Below are 21,816 nucleotides of genomic sequence, written 5' to 3'. Positions count from 1 at the left end.
CCAAGCTGTGCATCCCAGGGGCTGGTGCACGGGGAATGGGGCACGCCGAGGAGACAGACGGACACAAACCGAGAGCCAGGAGTCTCGAAACTGAACGAAACAGAGCGAGAGAGAGAGATAGAGGAGATGCAAGCATCGGAATGTGAAAATGGCTGGATCGCAACCAATGCAAATCGACGCTGCTCCATACAGTGAAAGGGAGGGAGAGAGGGATTCACTGGTCGTAAGAGTTGAGAGATCGGTGGGTTTCGGGCCCCAGACAGGAATAAGAGACGTACGACGAGACCGGAATCGGAAAACGGCCTCGTCACCGAGAAAAGGTAACGCCGCGGAGGATACTTAAGAGCCGGTTTACGACACATACGTTGCATTATACAGGGACACGACGTACACGCCGGTGCAACGCGGCTGGCACTGCACTGCAGTAAAGTGCATCCTAAGCCTAGCGCATCTGTGACCACTCTCGGGGTCGCAGTGCCCGCTCTCGGTATTTATTATTCAGCTTGTGCAACGTCGAGCCGACCAACGACTACCCTTGTCCTCTCGTCGACGAGTCACATTGCGATTTTTCGAGGGAACCGTCTGTTTTCCATGGGACCCGTCTATCTCTCTCTCTCCCTCCCTCTCCCTCTCTTTTCTCTGCTGCGACGAGCAGAAGTTCGAGCAGGCGGCGACTCTTTCCGTCGATTTTTATGGGAATTCGACTGCCTCGCGCGTTTCGACAGCGGGTCCGTAACGCTCGTCGAATCTGTTGCTACGTCGTTGAAACCGCAGTGGGATACTTGATTTGCGACAACCCAGACTGCGCATCTTTATGCAATATCTAAATGGCTTGACGTAATTTACTACCGCTGGGATTGAACAGAAATTTATTTCCAGCGTCGATGACCGATTCAGTTTGAAACGTTTACGAGAACGTATGCGACCGCGCTGACCTGTTTTATGATAACGTTATTAATACTGCTATCCTGGATAAATTGCTGGGTTGGAGAGTAGTGCTGCCCGCCGTTACGTTGCGTGGGAATATTAACACTTTGATGGCGGGCGAGCAGTGGTAGCTCGTCTTTCGGGAAACAAAAATTTCTTGACAAGTTACTTGAAGCCTGTTAGTATAATGCAGGCCTGACCAACACGCGACCTACCAGGCGATTTTATATTTGTATTGAGACCTTTGTTTCTTGTTGTATGCATTATACCAAAAAATATTGAATAAATCAAGTGTCATTATTATTACGCGCAAATGCGACTTCGAACTCCAGTTCTATATTTGATATCTTTGATATAATTGAATTACAGTGCAACAATGAAATGAAACAAATTTTTGCGTCCACATCAAACATTAATTTTTACAATACTTATATTACATCCGAGGGACACTCCAACTTAAGATATTTTGCTCAACGAGTTGTAAGTGCATTTAGATCCACATACGTTTGTGAAACATTTTTTCAAAGATGAAATTTACGAAGGGTTCATCACGTGCTTCATTAACTGATGCTGATGCTGATGAATATGGATTTACAAAAATTACGTGAAAGAAAGGATAAACAAATATCTCATTAATTAAGACTCGAGAGTTAATTATATTGAATCATAGTATAACAATAAAGTTTTATTGATTTTGTATTTGTATTAAATACATTTTTTAAAGGCATGTTTACCTAATGTGCGGGGTTGGCGTTTGGGTTGGCCATGCCTGGTATAATGGAAAGACAAAGAATATTTTATCTCCCAGTTTTAGGTGGTCCACTATAATAGTACTAATAAGATAAGTGGAGATATGTACAATTACAAATGAAGCGTCTTTTACAAATGATCTATAGGTTCTAAAAATAATGTTATTTCAAGAAAATCAAACATTTTAGTGAAGTTCATTTTTTTTTATTACCCAGGGAAACTCTCAATTGAGCGCTATATGAATATTCGTCAAGTACTGCTATAACAGAGCTAGTGGAAAAGTGATGGCGGTTTTGTGGATGCATTTTATGAGAATTCGACTGCCGTCTCGCATTTCGCCAGCGCGCAGCGGTTCGGAAACGGTTATTGAATCTTCTGAGACATCGTTGGAGTCGTAGTGGGATACTCGATTTCTGATAAAATCGCATGCGTTGCTTGTTTATTTTGTGAATAGAGCTGCTCCTATGCCACGCGATTTCTAGTCATGAGTTTGTTTATACGAGAGTCTTCGAAATCTTTTTTCGGATCCAATGGAGCAAGTGGAACATTATTATGGAACATCAGTATTTTACCAGAATATTTATAGGTTCTTCAATTCTTGAATATAAGTAAAATAACTATTTCTTTCAATATTTTTAAACTCTTATTATAGACTTTTTATTTAGGCTTCTAATATGTGTGGGTGTTAAGGAATTTTTGGTTGAGAGTGTAGGTACTCAGTAGTGTGAAATAAAAATGACAGACAAGTTCTGAAAGTTTCAAAGTTTTTAAAACTGTAAGATTAATTTAACTGGACGTTGATATATTACATTGACCTAATTTCTTTTATCTGATATAATTATTTTGTTCACTGTTCAGGAAAATAATGTACTCTCGGTAATCCAGTGTAATAACGGTGGTATAAAATAATAAGATATTATCGAGTATAAAATGGGAAGAGTATATTCACTAACAATATTACAAATACATAATAATTTTGATGAAATTAATATTAAAACACATTACAACGTTATAGCACAAATAGGAACCAGGAAATGAGGGAAATTTCACGCTGCAGAACGTGTAAGAGTTTTAATATACAGCGTGTACATCTCATTAATCATTTTTTTACGTAATTTTTCTCATCGAAATATGAGGGTGTAATATAAAGCTTTTACAATTCTGAAGGCTCCTAAAATGCAGAATGCCGAGTAAAAAACTGTCAAGGGTTGAAAATGAATATTTTTCGAACCGTCGAAATATTTTTTCATACAATAAATAACTTCCAAAACCTTTACTTGTTACCGTTAAATGATTCACCCTGTGTAAGATAAGCTCGTGGTACAAAATCAGATCATTTTCATTTTCATGTTTCGTTTTCAATTCGAGCATTTAAAAGAGATCTCTCTAAATTGTACGAAAAACTTCGGCCCGGGCGGTACAACAAGTACAACATTATCCTGATAATGTCGAAGGCATGATAATTTCATCGAGCAGGGTAAGTTGTTTAGCCCGAAGGCCTAGTTTCTCTATTGTCGGGAACGCAACCGCGAGTTCCACGTTTTTCCGTGGAAAATTAATTTTCCAAAGCGACATGAACGTTTGGGTGCGACCGGATAGTTTAAATACCTTTCTAAATGCAATCTAGCTAATGGAACGAGCCTTTGTTCGTCCAGGTCAAATGTCAAAGCGTGAATGCGGACCGAGATCAACGCGTGATATTCTGGTGCGCGCGGCACGAGGTTTTCAGACGCGAGGCGAGACGCACACCACGGGGAAAGGACGCAGTTAACTAACTGCTACTCGATTAGGGAAATCGAGCTTCCTGCACTGTTCGGGAAGCCCACGATATTCGGTGGATTGCCTTTCCCGATAATAGGTACATAATATACCAACTGGGTATTCCACCGTGAATGCACCGAATTGATTTAAGCCTCCTCCGCGTTTTCCACCCTCCCCCTTCACCTCAACCATCCCCCCTCGTACCCTCTTCCCCAGCAACCCCTAAGCCGCGCAACAGCGCTTTACTTCGGCCCCATAGCTGCAGGCGACTTCCTAGAGTCAATCGAAAGTTTAGGGTTTTGTTCGACGTATACGCAGCCTCGCGTATTACCGGCTCTGCGGATTTCGAAATCCTGTCTACCGAATATCCAGGACTCCAGTTAACGGCGTATTCTATGTATAATACATGCTCTGCATATATAGCCAGCCTCACATAATTGTATGGGTACTTAGAACGAAAATTTAAAAGACGTGTGTTGTATCCATAACCTGAAAATTTCATCGGAATTGGCCAATTGGTTTACAACTCACAAACCAATTAATCAATTTCGATGAAATTTGTAGGATGTACACAACCTGACACACACATATTTTGAAGTTACTAGCCCAAATAAAAATGTTGTAAAAAGCACATGTTACTCTATTTTTTCATAATTCAGACTAAACCAAATTTTTCCAATATTTTCACCACATACCCCATCGAGTTTACCAGTCCATCTAGCTCGACAGAAGATATTCATTTATAAAAAAGTTATTCTGATTGAAAATGTGTGCCAACAATTATGAGACTGACTGTACGTATACTCCGTACGAATTTCGTGGCTTCACTTTTACGCGCCGGTACCTCTTTATTTGAGTTCGCCGAGAGCTGAAGAAGATCATTATTGAAATAACTTTGAGTAAATACATTTCACTTGGATAAGTAGTCGCGGGATTAATTAGTTCCTGTAGATTTCCCTTTTGCCTCTTAATTTGTTTTGTATTTTTCGGACTTCGCGCGTCGTTCCAATTTAATCTTAGATTTCTGACCTTGTGTGACCTTGAAGATCATGTCGTATACGAATGAATAAAAAAAGTACATAGCATTCGGTTTAAAATTTTCATTTCGAAAAATTGTTATCTTATTTCTAAAATAATAATTTAGATAATGCGATGGATCACGTTGACAACCAAACAAGCGAGTAGCTTGAAAGGTTTAGTATAAAAGCATAAGTGTATTATTGTTCAAATGTAGAAAAATCTTGTTTAGGAGATTTCGTTGGTGAAGATGGCAGAAGAAAATGGAGGGTAGGGAAGTAGGTGGCGGAAAATGGCGGAGACACTGCCTTAAAAAGCTATTTATATTGTACGGCGAGGGAAAACTCGTGAGAAAATGTATATAGAGAGAGAGAGTCCCGTCTTGTCTGGACTCAAGGGCGTTCGACACTCTGGATGATCTGTGGTCTCGACTGTTTGGCTAATTTATGGCTTGAACTCAGCCTGGTTGGAAACCCTGGATCTGGTGGCGAATTCTAGTTCTAAGGGACACTAAATATCCGCTCGACAGAGTCTCTCTGAAATACGACTGCAAACTGCCATTGCAAAAAATAGAAATCTTTGTATTTCATGAAAAAAATTTCAAGTTTCTGTTTAATGCTTGGAACACAGCATTTCGTACATGGTAGGGTTCATACAAAAACCGACTTTTTAATAAACCGGATAAAAAACAAGACATATTTAGAACTTAAAATAGAAGTTTTTAATTTTTTTTATTTATAATAATACCAAATTACGAAAAAGGAAAACATAAGGTACGTATACGTACATACATAAAATTATTGAAATAAAAAAATAACAAAATAATAGCCTAAAAAATCACAGGAATTAACAAATGTTTTATATTTATGTAAATTATTATTTCACTTCTTTCTCTGTTTAAGAAAATATGACTTCAGAAAGCAAAGAATGTCAATGGATTTATTGCTTATGTTAGTCGTGTCCTTATTTTGGACACAAAATTACCAGAAATAGAAAAAACTCGCTTTATTGCTACTGAACTTAATTATAATACTTAATACTGGGGGTTTTATTGTCTTCAAAGCATTAAATAATAAATCTAAATTTTTTGTTCTTCTATTCATAACCTCTAAGGACTATGTAGAAGAAGTCACTTCTTCAGGTTCTTGCAGATATTTATGCTATTTCCATAGCATTTTTCATCATAGTCTTGATTTTCTTCTTCGTCACTTTTCTTAACATCGCAGTCGTCTTCTGTAGAATAATCTTTTTTCGTTCTGTATAAATGTAAAAACGGTTCTTTCTTTTCAAAACCGGTTTTTAAAAACCGACAAACCCTAGTAGAGTACATGGTGCAAAATCATAAAACCTGCAATCGGCTTATCATGCATAATATGTGCAAAGGACTGTGCCGAAGTACTAAAGCGGATATTCATGCATTTGTAACGCCTGCAAGTTTACAAAATGCCGTTTGGTTTCTTACGACGTCGATTTTCTAAAATCTAGTTTGCTGAAATTAGAAATTGCACGAATATCTCCAATTTCGAGCTGACATCGACGAACTTTCCACGAACTTAAGGCGAAACTCCAATAATGTTAGTAATTGACATCACTGAAGAGTGAAATGAAGTTTCGAAAATCTTAAAGTAGAGCTGATTTAAGTCAGTCTAAGTACCAATCATATTACTAATTACATAACTGACTGTAACTAAGGTTTCTTGTTATTATTGTAATATTTTCAGTAAAATATAATATAATATATATATATAATATAATAATATAATATATTACATATAGAAATATAATTAATCACATCACTAATTCTCCAGGCAAAACTGTAAATCATTTTCTTTATTTCAATTTCTGTATTCATTTTCCATTTACGTATTCCCTAAGAAAAAATTTATATCTACAAAATCTAGTTAACATGATTGGTGGAATGTGAAGCAGACAAACTTGAACAGCCACTGTATACGTTTAAATGATATTAATTATCTGAGTAATTTTTTAACTTGTACAATAGCCGCACAATGTTTGCATCAAACGAATTTATGTTAATCTGTTGGCTGTTATTCGACCTCTACACGTTTACACAATTAAAATGCGATATCAGTGAGATAGAAAAGGTTCGACGAATATCGAGTTTCCTTTGATTGGGGTCTTCCCTATACAGCGTCCGATAAATCGACAAATTAAAAGCACATCAGCCATCAAAAACAACTATATCCGACAGCCATTTATCTTTATTCACGTAGTATTGACGTTTGCTATTTACCGGGTTTTCGTTGAAATAGTCGGCCATCAAATTGGTAGTATTAAGTCTCTGGTGGGGAGCAGTATGCGCAATCCACGTTTGTTAACCCCGTTTCGTTAGTTTTGAGCTGGAAGTCGTGCGACGACATTTCAGAGGCACTCTGTGTGCTTTGAAGTTTAGATAGCTGCGTGACTAATTGCCCAAACTTGGCACATCCACGTACATCCGAGGATATCTATGCTTATAGGATTTAAGTCTTCAGGTAGGGACAGTCCAGCGTCAACTGTCTCGTCGCACGCTATGCGGTTTGTTATTGCAGTCGTCGTCCTTCGTTTCTTCTATAATTTTCCAGCAACAAGCACACGATGAAATTCCATTATTTATTATTCTCCCGGGTCTCATCCGTTTCCCGTCATGCGCTGCCAGCTATTCGACATTATTTCACGGTAAACTTTCGGCCGCGCGATCCTCGAAACAATTGACGTGAGCTGGCCCCGAGGTATTCTTAGCATGACACCCGGAAAAAACTTGGATCTTTCAACTTTTCCACAAAAACAGAAAAACTTTCCTTAAAACTTCACCCACCGGCACACGTACATGCGCGCACGCTGACGCTGCATCGCGGGCAAAGGAATCCTCTGACGTGAAATTAATTAAAACTTCGTTAACAGTCATCGTGCACTGTCGAGGCTTCTTGCTTATTGTTACTAAATACTTGTCAGTTCAGCGCACGATTGCTGGTAATCTAATAAATGGAACGTTTAAGGAGGGTTTCCATCGTGATAGAGATGCAGATAGCACAAGACGTCTTAAAGTCGTCCATTTTAGGTCTGAAAGTCTTACGTCCTAAAAAAACGTCTTTAAGACCATAAACAATGCGGTTTTTATATACCCATAATCTAGCAGCATTAACATTGGTATTATTTGTTCAAGTTAGTGTTTTTGCTTCAATTTCAATTTCAATTTTTATTGTGATTTTCATTGCAATTGTTATTGTTATTACACTTTTCATGTCAATTCCACATGCGTTCTTCTAATAAAGCTATTGGGCTGGCAAGAAAGTAATTTCGGTATTTTAAGGTGAAATAGAGCCCAATTTTTTTTATCAAGCGATGAATTTTAATAAATAAGATATTCTCCCTTTTGTTCGATGATGACGTTTTTGTCGACATCTATTTTTACTCTTCCCTTCTTTTATTTCAATTAACATTTATGGACCTTTAAGACTTCTTAGGGACATCTTAAAGACCTCCTGAATGTCCTTCGAATGTCTCCTGCACGTCTTTTGGGCGTCAAACAGACTTTCAGGAGATATTCGTAGGTCATTCGGGACATATTTAAGACGTCTCAATGTCCAACTGTAAACATCTTTAAGACGTCTTTGTGCTATCTGGGAAAATGTTTAAATTTAAAGTCTTATACACCAATTCAAAGTTATAGTAGTTCAATTGCTTCACATGATCAATTTTTCACTTTTAATTTATATAAAAAGTTTTTCTTTTCTAAACAAATGGTACAAATGAAAAAATATTACAGAAACCATTACATTACAAAAAATAGTACTATTAAACTAAGAATATGAGTACTGCCACAATGCTCCGCAGTTCAGTGACATGCCTCCGGAAATATTCACGTCTATAATTATTTATTTAACAACGACATTAGCCTAATAAGTCTAATTTAATTTCAACCGCAGCACGAGGAGAACAAAGAAGAAAGCGTTCCACTGAATTTTACAATTCGATATGTCACTGATCTCGGACGATATAGATTCGAAGGTCTAAAATTAAATTCATTATAGATTAACAATGTTCCCGAGGCTTTCTCCGAGATAGAAATCCAAAGATACAAAGACTCGCAGCAGAGGCAGCCAAGAGATAGGTGTTCTTCGACCAATCCATTTTCGGAAGTAGTGTTCGTTTAATCAATTTCGTTCTTGTCGTGTATCGTGTGCTCGAAGACTATCAATTTGTATCCAATCTTCTTGAACCGTGAGCAACACAGTGCATTTTTCGAATTCGGTCAGCCCATTGGTTGTTACAATATAGTTAAACCGGTTTCACCGTGGGAGTACAATACTAAACTTTAGAAATTTCAATTTTAAGTTATTGTAAATTTGTAAAAACCCTTCTCAACTAATATTCCCAAGCATTTCTCTGTAGGATTTGTAAAGTACTAATGATATGGGATAAACATTAATTACATTTTTATTACCCCAATCTGTCCAATAGCTTTAAATGATTTTCTAATATTGAGCACTAGTTACAGTGATTAATATCCGAACGCTCTCGAAAAAACGATAACTTTGTTTATATTGGACTATGCAATTTGAACTTTTTTGTGAAGCTAGAGCAATTAGTTTACTACAGGATGTGAAAAGACATTTTTTCAAAAATTGCATTTGGTCGGAATTGTAGAGAAAATACTAAAAGTTGCATTTTACAACTTTTTTATGCGGGCCTATATTGAAATTGTAAAAAATACGCTTTGTAGATCTGCGTCAATTAGATACACTGTGAAAGTTTCATAGAAATGGATTGATGAGGGAAAGAACGACAGGCATTGAAAGATGTAAGAATCCTTAGAATTACTGCAATTTTGACCATTTTTAAACGTTTGTGTTAAATTTTCAGAATATGTTTAATTGGTACAGACCTACGAAACGTGTTTTCTAAATTTTCAGAATATGTTTAATTGGTAGAGACCTACGAAACGTGTTTTCTAAATTTTCCATATAAGCCCGTATAAAAAAGTGGGAAAATACAATTTTCAGTATTTTCTCTGCAATTCCGACAAGTTGCAGTTTTTTTTCCAAAATTTTTTGTCACGTTGTGTAGCAAACCAATTGTTCTAACTTCTCCAAAAATTTCAAATCGTATATTCCAATATTAAAAAGGTTATGGTCTTTTTAAGAGTGTCCGAATATTAGTGGGAGTCACTGTATGTATTGTGTAAAATTAATGAAGACACAAAATTAGCTTGTCGTGCAGAAAACACTTGGCGAGCAAACGGTTGATGAGATAAGCAGGACAGTCGTCATTCGTGGTGGGACTAGTGGAATCGGAATGTTATCGGCTGGACAGGCAGTGAAGAGAACAATCCCGATCAAACAAGTGGAATAAGAGATACCATGATTAGATAAATAGGGAGAGTTCTTCGTCCGACAAGTGAAATGGGTAATGCTTTGGTCAGACAAATCCTACAGTGAATGTTCTTCTGAAACAAATGGAATACAGGACATATAGCTCGGGCAATACTATAGAGTACATTCACGATGAAACAACTAGAATGGTTCGTCCTCGTTCGAACAAAGTAGTCGAGATGGTTTCGGGTCCGACCAGTGAAATGAGTAACGACTTCGGTCTGACAGGACGTCCAACGAGACAAGTGAAATTCGGAACGTACTCATTCGAACAAGGGGATTAAAGAACATATTCATTATAGGATCTGTACAAAAAGCTCATTAGCGTGACCAAAAACCACGAATTTTTACAATAATTATTTTTTAGACCTGAATGCATTCAGTCAGAATTTTATCAGAATTTTATTTTTTCGTTATAAATACGAAAAACAATTTTTAACGAGTTATTTTATATTTTTCATTAGTCTGTGGACCCCTTGATGCAATAATCTATTCTATTTTCAATAATCTATAAAGCCTATTCAGAAAGGAGATCAATATCCATTTTGCTCCAGTTCGTTCCAATTAACATAAACAATTTTTACTTCGCATCAAGATTTTTACTGTCTCAGGGGCAACGTTCGTCCGCAATACTTAAAAAAAAAAAAATGACTGCAATGCTACAACAGTTTCAACACCAGTTGTTTCGAAAGCTTCATTCCTTCGCAATATCCACAGAAAGTATTAAGTTCGTAAGTAAGTCTCCCAGGAGGAACGTTTGTCACAGCGATTCCCGTAATTATTTAATTTTGTAGCACCGTAAGGACCCGGAGCGTCCGCGATTCCAACGGCGCATAATTCAACGCATTGAGTTGGAACGATGCCATTTTACCGCACAATTTCGAGTGGTGCGCGCGCTCGCGGGAAACGGAAACGCGAGAACTCGCGTGATTATTTACCCGCCTAATAGCCATGACCGTACGAGAATATTAAGAAGCGCCGTAGCCCCTGCACGTAGATAAATATTTCTTCAGCTAATTTACTCGGTCGAGGTTCTCGTTTAATTTATACATTATCGGGTCTGTTCCGGGTAATCTCTTGACAATTTCTCTATCCATTTGATCGAGTTTAGTGGTACTCGCAGATTTCCTCATTCGTAGACCAATTCAAAGAAAATCAAGTTGAATAGAAGCTCTCTTTCTTTGCTTTTGGCAATTGAAAATAAATTTTACAAATGATTAATAACTATGTAAAAATATGTACCTACTGTTACATGTCCTTCAAATGACCTTGAGCTTCGAAGACGAAGGTCAAACTGAAATTTCATTTGTAAGGAGAATGCAGGGGCGTAATCCTTTTACTTACTTTGTCAAAATGAAGGGAGATATTGTGGGGATGGGGAGGAGACACTCTGTATAGAGAAAGACTTATTTTCATATTTTATAAGTTCTATTCAAAACTCGTATTTCAAAGAATATTTCTTCACCTATTTCCAAGCAAAAACTTTTTGAAAAATGTTTCGCACGTAGTAGATTTTAATATAGCGTATTAAAAAGTTCCTGAACTCTTCCGCGCCCCGGTGGAAACTATTTCCAGGTGCAACAAAGTTAGCTGCAATGTGTGAACACAAGGTGGCGGAGGATACAGGGAAAATTACAACGTGGAAATCACAATCGGTCGTTTAACTTAACGAAAAGCAGGCGGACCGTGTGCAATTAATTAATACTGGAGTCCCGATCGAGAGCTAACGGTTAATTATCGTGGCCACGATAATCTGGCGCACTTGCGAGCTTCTGACAGCGGATAAGATGGCTTTCGAGCTAGCCACTCCGCAGGTATTACAATTGATCGACGCCATTAATGCAGTAACAGACACCGTGAGCATAATTCCGTTAATTACCGCACGTGTTACAAGCACGTTCATTTGCATGCGTTAAATTTGCCAGGTGTATTAATTAATTACGTTACAACGGTTCCGCCGAGTAGACCCGCTGTCATTTAATATTCGACTGAGATCTAACGAATTCTACGGTGTTTAATGTTTGATTAATCGTGCGAATAGTAACCGAGCCTTGCTTGATGGAACGTTAGAAGTTTTCGTCGGCTATGAATGCCTCATTATTATGGCGACCCCTTTAGGATAAAATAATATTCAATAAAATCAGTGGTACGCAATATGGGAGAATACAAGTAGAATAAATCAGCCATTAAAGAAGCAAGAAAACTAATTACTTTTCGTAAGAAACAAATCAAATAGAAAACGTGTCTTGATTTTTGTAGACAGGTTTTGTAATATCGGAATTAAATATAGTTTCGTTCTCTTGGTTATTGACTTGAGAAAAATCAATAAATGGCAATTAGTCGATGTAAGGTCTGGCGCACGGCTCCAATAGTTCCTCTCAATTTTTCCAGAAGTTAATTTTACTGGAATTCGCTATGATTTTTCTCGAGATATATGACGTCCACTATATCTCGAAATATAATTCTAGATAAAATATATCGAACGTAATAATAGTTTGGTCTTTTATACAGTATAAACATTTTCTGTGTCAAATATAAGAAATTCGAAACGAATCGAAGTTTTCTTCTTCGCTTAACAATATTAATACGTTCAAAATGAATAATATAATTTTTGCCTAATCAATTTTCTTGGAAATGTAGAAGATCGAAGCATTAACTCTGATCTAGTGTAATAAATAGAAATTATGGTGATCATTTCACAAGTCAAGGCCATTGCAGAAAATGGTCAACTGAAGAAAAAGGTAGATTTTGTAAATAATTGGACAATGAAAATTGTAAGGAAATTTTTACGGGACGAAGTTTATTTATTTGACAGATGAAATTTATGCGGATATGTCAATTTCCTTTATATGGATGTTTTAATAGAGAACGAGCACCTGCTAAATAATTCGCGCACGCAGAGAGTATCCACCAAAAAGCTTGCGCATACACAGTAAGTGTCCATCAAAAAGTTTACGCTATACAGCTGGCGTGCATCATTTTCACAGATGCACGGCGATATCCATCAAGCTACTCTAACTACATTAAACTAAATGCGACGAGAGAGAAAAATATTTATGGAACGACTTTCAGCGAACGAGAAACACTCTGTCAATTATTAGTTAAACTATATTGTTAACGACTTCCCTATTCTATTTTTGGGTTTCCCAAATACTGCCATGAGGCTTCATATTTTTTTGTGTTCTCATTCAAGTATAATACAAGTTTTTAAATAATCAGTAGACTGCGGATTTTATGTATTTATGATAAAAATGGGCACGTACAATTTAAAGCAGTGGACATGTTCAAAATAATCATGGACATCAATGTATTTGTTTCAGCTTGATAATTAAAAGAAAAATACAATTTTTATTTAGTTTATTTTGCATCAAGATCCGCAGTATATTAATCAGTATTTCGCAAATGCTAGTTCTTATCGAGAAAACAGCTCAAAGAAGTAATAAAGTATAAGTACACGTAAATCCTCGAGAGCTTTTAAACACATAGTGTTTCAAAAATTCAGGTTTCCGAGCGTAATTTCTTGGGAATAAAATTTCCGCGGACATTTATGCGATGCTTTTCGCAACAGTGGATCAAATAGAGAATAATTTACTCCTCCTTTGACTTCTTTGAAAATATAATCATCATTAGAAATTGATGAATAAAATGTTCGAATGGATACGAAACATTTATTGAAAATTCCGATACTAGAATTCTTCTTTATTCCAGCTCGATGTTAGCCTAACCTGACTGCGTGAGTGGTGCGTGAGATCTTGTGACGGCGTTCGTTACGTCGCGCCGTCATCGACGTTGCTCCGACGACTTTTCCTCGGAGGCGGAAACACGCGGTCGGTGTATATTACCTTCGTAAGTATAATGCTGCTTATTCATGCCTCCTTGGCATTCCTGAATCACGAAGTTAGACCTACGTATCGACCCACACATTGACGGCTGGCCCCGTGAATGCGGAAACGTGCTCGCTGGTCCTTCTCTTCATTCATGTGTTCTCGAGTGTCGAGATCCTTATGTACACCGGGGCCTTTCATCGGAGGATTTAATTTAGATTCGCGACCGCGAACGCAAAGAACGAAAGGGAAATGAGAAACGAACGACACGTCGCGCCACGCCAAGCCCGGGAGAAAGTAAATTAGGCTGCGGTCTAATGACACGACAAACCATCGGCCTTTGAACGTGTATCGCCGCCGTATGCCGCTCTCTCGTTTCGCGTCCCGACGGCACCCACGCGTGGTTTTCGGCTATTCTGTGAGGAACACCTTTTTGTCGGTCGCTCGAAACCGCTCCGGGTCCACGTCTCGTCATTCCACTGCTGTTTCTGTCTTGGTATCCCGTGGACGTTACGAATATTTTCCATCTCTCGTTTCTCTTTCCATATACAGCCATTGACAGCCAGAGTTGCGCAAGAATTACAATTGCATATCGTATAACGTATAACGAATTTTAACTTTTCCATGACACCGGTTTAAACCGGCTCCGAATTTTTACAGATAAGAAACAAGACATATTTACAACTTAAAATAGAGGTTTTTAATTTTTTTTTTATTTATAATAATTCAAAATGACAAAAAAGGAAAACCCAAGGTACATATACGTACATACATAGAATTATTGAAATAAAGAATTAACAAGTTTTTCCCTTAAAAAATCACAGAAATTAACAAATGTTTTATATTTATGTAAATGATTATTTCACTTCTTTATTTGTTTAAGAAACTATGACTTCAAAAAGCGATGAATATCAATGGATTTATTGCTTATAGTCGTGTCCTTGTTTTGGACACAAAATTACCAGAAATAGAAAAAACTCACTCGCTTGCTACTGAACTGGGCTTAATTGTCTTTAAAGCATTAAATAATAAATCTATATTTTTTGTTCTTCTATTTGTAGCCTCTAAGACCAAAAATTCCTTCTTTAATGTTTGAGGACTAGAAAGAGTCAGTTCTTCAGGTTCTTGCAGATATTTATTTATTGCTATTTCCATAGCATTGTTCATCATAAGTATGTCTTGACTTTCTTCTTCGACACTTTTTTTTAACATCGCAGTCATCTTCTGTAGAATAATCTTTACATAATCTTGATAATATCTGTCCGGGTAACTTAATAATGTCAGTTTTTGTAGCCAATGAAAGAAATTTACTAGATAACGATGTTGCCAGACTTTTCTCCGGTATATACAACTTGCTGTGTACTTTTTGCTTACTTTAAAATCATTATAACGTAGTAATAACATTATAATTAAGTGTTGGCAAATAAAAAAATTTTGACTGAAGAAACCGGTTTTTGAATTGCAAAAGTTTCTTTGAAAAACCGGTTTTTAAGAACCGACGAACCCTAGTACAAAGAATTCGTACACCTTCCAAAAACGAATAACATTTTCATAATTGGACTGAACAGCTTGAGTTTTTTTGAGACGTCACAAGGATTAGTATACTAGCTAATATGCATATAATTGTTTTTTTTGCGGAGGAAAAAGTAAAGGTCACGATTTTTAAATTTCTTATCTGTTCGAGTGAGTCGCTCGATTAGAAGCTAGCTTTAAAATCGTTTTATGCAGGCTGTGGTCGTACAAATGTGTGATTCTACTCGTAAAAGTAAGTTGAGAATAAGGAGTAACATTTTTTCGTTTGACGCCTCGTTTTCGAGAAAATCGAGTTCGAAAATCCAGCGAACACGCGTGCTATGGAATATGAATCGTCTGGCGCGTCTGGTCATGACCGACCGATTCTACTTCTTGCAAACGCTAGGCACGCGAACTCGACGGATTTTCAGACCCGATTTTCTCGAAACGAGGCGTCGAACAAAAATATTTTATTCCTTATCGATTTATTCTTTTATGTAGAATCGTCCCTTTCCCAGCTGTACTGGAAAGAGAATGTAAAATTGAAAGTGTTTATTTCTCTGCGAGACACGTGTATGACGAGAAAAGTTGTGCTTCATTTTTAAAAGGTCTTAAGGAAGCGTTCAGGAAGTTTTTCAGCATTCTCAATTTCTCTCTGTTAAATACAGTTGCGTGACCAAAAAATATCTCAATATTTTATTATTCAAAAGTTGAATAATAAAACTGATTTAAAACGAACCAATATTGGAAGCGATTAATAACATACAGTCAGAGTTGAGCAAAAATTTAATCAACGAATGATGAATAAATTTCTACTTCAATCGTTAATCGTAATTAACAATTAAACTCCTACTTTAGTCGTGAATTGCGGTTAACGATTACATTCTTTTCAATTGTAATCGTCAATCGGATAATTGATTAATGATTAACTGCTGAAATTGCGAAATGAAATGCGGAATCAGAACTGTATGCATAGATGTAAGAGATATATATTTCTGTCAATTCTCCATCTCTCTCTCCTTATTACAATTTATGAACAGACGTGTGGCGATTAACTTCAACAATCGATTTAATTAGTCTCCGATTCTTCGATGATTTCTTTTTTGATCAACGATTGATGATTAACTTCATCAATCAATTGAATCAATCGTCGATTTTCCAATGATTACCTTTTTTAATCGTACACCTCAATCAATCAATCTTGATTAAAATTTTAATTGATTAATGCCCAACTCTGCATGCAGTTGGATCCTTTAGTGCGATTCACTATTTCAATGTATCGTCGGAGTATTCAGCAAATGTAAGCAGCAATGTTTTACAGCTTCTGGGCAAAGTTGCACCCACTCTCCTAGAGTTCCCTTTGCGGTTTAAGTACACTGCGTGGAATTATTGAAGTTTTAAAACATTTTAATCGTTTTTTTTATTCTATGCGGATACATCGTAACGAGTTTTTGCATTTTAACAATGCTACATATCCGCGGTAATACTTTCAATAAAGCTCGTACTGTAAATATATTTTTACAATGCTGTTCGACATTTGCATGAAGTTGGTAAAATTTTATTCTGCGTCATAATTATGGAGGATTTTCACATGTACATTTTATACGGATTCATTGCACATTGAATTGAAAATTCTGTATTTTAGTTTTAATTTAATGATGGCACATCAAACAGGAATGTATTATAATACATATTTTGCATGTTGTGCAAATTACTTTTGCAAATGTTCCGGACGTTTTGTGAAAGGGACACCTTTTGTTCAGCAAAAAATAACTTAATTACATTTTCAGAATATCTTAGATTAATTGCTTGCACTATTTCATGCATAAAGAGGAGCACGTGTCTCCTCAGAAGTAATTTTATTTTCACTTAAACAACCACCAACTAATAAATTTAATATTTCAACGTACCGTAAGTATATAAAATCATTCATTAGTAATTTTGAGGAGTCGTAATCTGTTTTATTCATTAACACGTTCGCTACCAGCATTTGTTTCGTTGCTTACCTTCCTTGTTCGAAAGTACCCAAAGCAACGTAGCCAATTTTGAATTATTAAAACAGTTTAGCAGAAGAAAGTCACAGATTCTCTGCAAATTATGCATCCTGCTATGACTTTACATAACGAAGTGCATAAAATTAATTTGACTGTTTTTAAGCAGGGACCATAACTGTTATAACCAAAAAGAACGAAAGTCATGGAATAACAAGTATTTCATCGACTAAAATCATATTGGTTACAGATAAGGATTATAAGTAACCGAAAATTTTTTCTCCTGTTGGTAAATGTTATCGTTGAGAGAAATTCATTTCGATCACTTATAACAGTTATCAATGAGAGAAATTTATTTGGATGGATTTTATGCATTTATAGCAAAAATAAGTATGTACAATTTAAATCAGTGGGCAGATCAAAAGGATTTAAAAAATGTACACGTTTCAGCTGATTAATATGATTAGAGAAAATATTACATTTCTATTTGGCTCCTATATGCTGTACAATTTATGAAGACAATTTTTTAATCACAGCGTTCCCAGTCGTTACCTCTTTCTTAACTAACAAGAATTGGTCGTTTATGAGCAAACAAGCGTAGACTGAGAATAGAATAAAAGTATTTACACGGTGGCTCCGAAAAGTATTTGAAAAGGATCGGTAACACGATCGCCAAGGGTGAAATTATGGGGTTCTCCGCAGAGCCACCCTTACAAAGTCATCTCCTCTCACAAAGCTGCGAGGGAAGATCATTGTTACGTCACTGGGAGCTCGCGCTCGGCGTTTATATTAAGCGATTCTATCGATGAGAGTGATTATAAATAAACTCGACGTAGAGGCGGCGTTGTTCGTGTCCCGGTAGTCGTTTAATCGTTGTTGAGGTAATAGGCCGTGAACGGGGCGCGAACGCCGGTTTTCGGCGTTATTAAATCAATTCGGAGGAGGCCAGAAAACGCGGAATACCGAGGCGCAGGATCGCATTACGAAGAAAATATATTTTCCTCCGCAGCGTCACTGCGCCAACCTATCAGGGTCGCGAGGCGGCGCAAGGTGGTAATTGCCAATTAACTGTAATTAATTCATTGAGCCAAGTGGCAGTGATCAAGCCAGCCACATCTCCGTCCCCAGGAACTGGTCCTAACGATCCGCCGGAAATACGATTCGGCAATTTCAAGGAAACCAAATCAATTTACATATTATTGCGGGGACCGTTTAACCGCTTATGTCAATAACTGGGTACACCGGTACCCACTTACAATTTGCATTTATAATTCTTTGCATACTCCTGGGTGACGGTCGCGATACCGCCCCCCCCTCCCCCCGCCGGAAAACGTATTCCGAATGTTTTAACCACGAACATTTCCATGTTATTGAACACCGTCGACGATTTTGGTTATCGGCGTTCTCGTCGATCAGCCCTCAGCTGATTTATGGTTGATCGCGAAGTATTGATATTGATACGCTCAATCTTCTCGGTATAATACAAGCTAACAATCTAGCGTGGTAATACGAGCTAAATTTTTAATACTACCTCTGTCCCATAATAATAGTAACAGTTGATGAATTTAATTTGTCCCATAATAATAGTAGCAGAATAATATAAATATAGAACGCCACATTTATTATCAAAAAACTAGATTACATTTTATACAATAAATTAAAAATATTACTCCTAATTTTTTATTTTGAGTGTTTAGATAGTTTCTGGATTTTTCAATAATTTCGTTACTGCATTTTAAACTTGTAGGTAGGATCCCTTAGCGTGAGCTTAAAATTATTGGAGCCATCGTTCTTCATTGCTTCCACCACAAATTGTTTCTTTTCATCTTACTTTTACAATGGGTTGATATTCAACTGAAATAAAACAATTGATTTCGATCAGCGGATGAAATTAGAAAAATAGTTACAATTCGTAATAATTACGTTAACCTAAAAATTGAAAGGTGTGTCAAAACAAATGACAGATGTCATGAAACATTGATTTTGATTGAAGGCTTCATAATTTTGCGCTGCAACATAACTTATTATATACAGCTGCATTCGCCAATAATTCACGTTTAAATATTCACTTGCTACTATTATTATGGGACAGAGGGAGTATTAATTTTCTATTCATTTTTATATTCCTAATATTCTAATTCTGATATCTCTAATTTACGATTATCGAAATTGCAAAATTGATTTCCTCGACTGTATATTATAAAACAAATGGTGAAAAATTTGAATAGATACATTCGTATTATTTTTATAATGTAATGTAAAATAATCTGAACAAATATTTGTTTTTTTGCTTGAATAACGTTAATAAAATAATGACATCAACTGCAAATGTTTGCATTGATTGCAAGACACAGGAGCCAAATAAAAACTTCATTCTTCTTTTAATTATCTTATTAAGGTGAAACTAATACACTGGTGGCCTTAAATCTTTTCAATACCTCCACTGTTTTAAATTGTACGTACCCATTTTTTTCATAAACGCATAAAATCCGCAGTCTACTTATAATTCACCTATCAATTTTTGTCATAAATAAAATCCAACGTCTAATTATTTGTAAACCATAAGAACGAAGAGAAGCTTCGCAAAGCTAATTTTACTATGGAAGTGTTTATTGGAAGATAAACAAGTTTCAAGTGGAGTAAGATCGCCTCGTGTCAGACAGGTGGAGTAGAATTACTAAAGGTCATTGAAACAGTTTGATACGTCCGTTGATCACAAAAGCGGAATAGGATCGCTTCAGGTCAGTCAAGTAGAATAAAATCGGTTCATTCCGTTCAACCAGAATAGAATTGATCTAGGTCAGATAAGTAGAAGAGGACCTTTCTCTCTGACAAGTACTTCTAAATATAGAGCAATTCGAAGCTCGGTGTTTCGAAAGTTCACCGAATTTATACGTCGGCGATGTTGAGATTCGTTATAGCTAGGCTGGGACACTTTTCGACTTGCTTTATCAAAACGATTCTTTGATTAGATTCCTTTTGATACTCTGCGATCTTGTATAAAGAGATACAAAATCGAATAGGAGTCAGTCAATAATCTGTATTTGCTCTAAACAGTATAAAGAATATATTTTTTGTTGAACCATATCAAGTTCAGTAAAGCTATAAGTCAAACTTCCTGAACGTGATCGTATTAGTCCTAAGCACAGAACAATCAAATTGAACTTATATCGGAGGTACACATCCTTTCGTGAAATCGAGTGATCTAGTATAATATAATCTGTGTGAGCGGACAACCCGAACTGTATTACAACGGATAAGGCACAAATAAATAAGAGGATATGCAGAGCAGGATCGTATTTGATCGGACAAGTGGAACAGGGTTATATTTGTTCATTCAAGTAGAATAGGATCGTGCTAAGCCAGACGGGCAGAATTAAATGGAGCTGATCCGACAAGTGGAAGAAGATTGAGTTTTGAATACGGTGAATATCATTCGATTTTTATGAATGAAAAAACCGACTACGTTTAAGTGCCGTGAAATACAACAGTTTACTCCAGCAAATATCGTGGATTTTGCGAAATAAAGTTCGCATGTGGAAAAATAGAAATTTTACAACCCTCACTTTTGTATTTAGGCTTCTCCGTTAAGTATGAAAACATATGTATATTTATTTATAAAATAAAGTTTACAACACGACAATTTATCATTGTAAGTTATTCCATTTTTCTACTCGTTCCTGTATACAGGGTGGGCTGGAAATCGTAATATAGCTGTGCAAGGGATGATTCTACATGTAAAAATAGATTTAAAAATGGGAATGAAATTTTTTCATTCGACGTTCGTTTTCGAGAGAATCGAGCTTAGAGATCAGTCAGGTTCGCGTGCAGTAGTATATGCAAGAAGTAGAATAGGTCGGTAATGGTCAGACGCGTCATGGTCAGATAGCGCGTGCATTTTCAGACTCGATTTTCTCGAGAACGAAGCCTCGGATGAAAAAGTGTTGTACTGAAATTTGTTCGTATTTTTTGACGTAGAATCACGCCGTGCACGGTTGTACTCCGGCTTACCCTCCATAGCATGACAATTTCGAGAAAAACACCGTGCTGTAATGCCGTTCGCACAGATTAATTTTTAAAAACGGAGGATACAAAGAAAATAAAAAGACCGCTCCCAATTAGAGTGCACCGGGTGTTCGAATGCAACTGAAAGGTAGTGTACGCGACGGAGAGTACGAGTGCACCGAGCGTCGGATTCTTCTTTCCAGTATAAATTCGTAAGAGAACGCTTCTCGCCGATCAATCACTCGGGTCGCACCTATTGTTCGGCTAGAAAAATGGTTGCTCCGTTCCCAAACGATCACCGACTATATTTAACGAGGCGCGAGGATCGGGAGCACGCGAATAAGAAGACGTTTTGCGCGAGAACGACTCAAAGTATCGTTAGGGTACGGCGGCGCGGAAGATTGAAGTTGCAGACCGGTTTTCTTGCCCGTTTTTGCCCGGGCACAATAGAACACGCCAGGAAATACGATCTGCGTGTCTCGTAACCCAGTTTCTGCGAATCAGTTTGCTTTTACCCGGAGAGTAGTCGATCGCTCCTCTCTCTCCCCCCTCTCTCTCTCTCTCGAACCCGGCCGCGTTTCGTTCCGGCCTCTTTTTCATCCTTGTTGCCGAACGATAATCGAATTCGCGGGCCCCGCCGATACGTCTCATCGT

This window comes from Lasioglossum baleicum, chromosome 18, assembly GCF_051020765.1.
Source record: "Lasioglossum baleicum chromosome 18, iyLasBale1, whole genome shotgun sequence".
Taxonomy (NCBI): Eukaryota; Metazoa; Arthropoda; class Insecta; order Hymenoptera; family Halictidae; genus Lasioglossum; species Lasioglossum baleicum.
Note: the sequence above shows the minus strand (reverse complement) of the source record.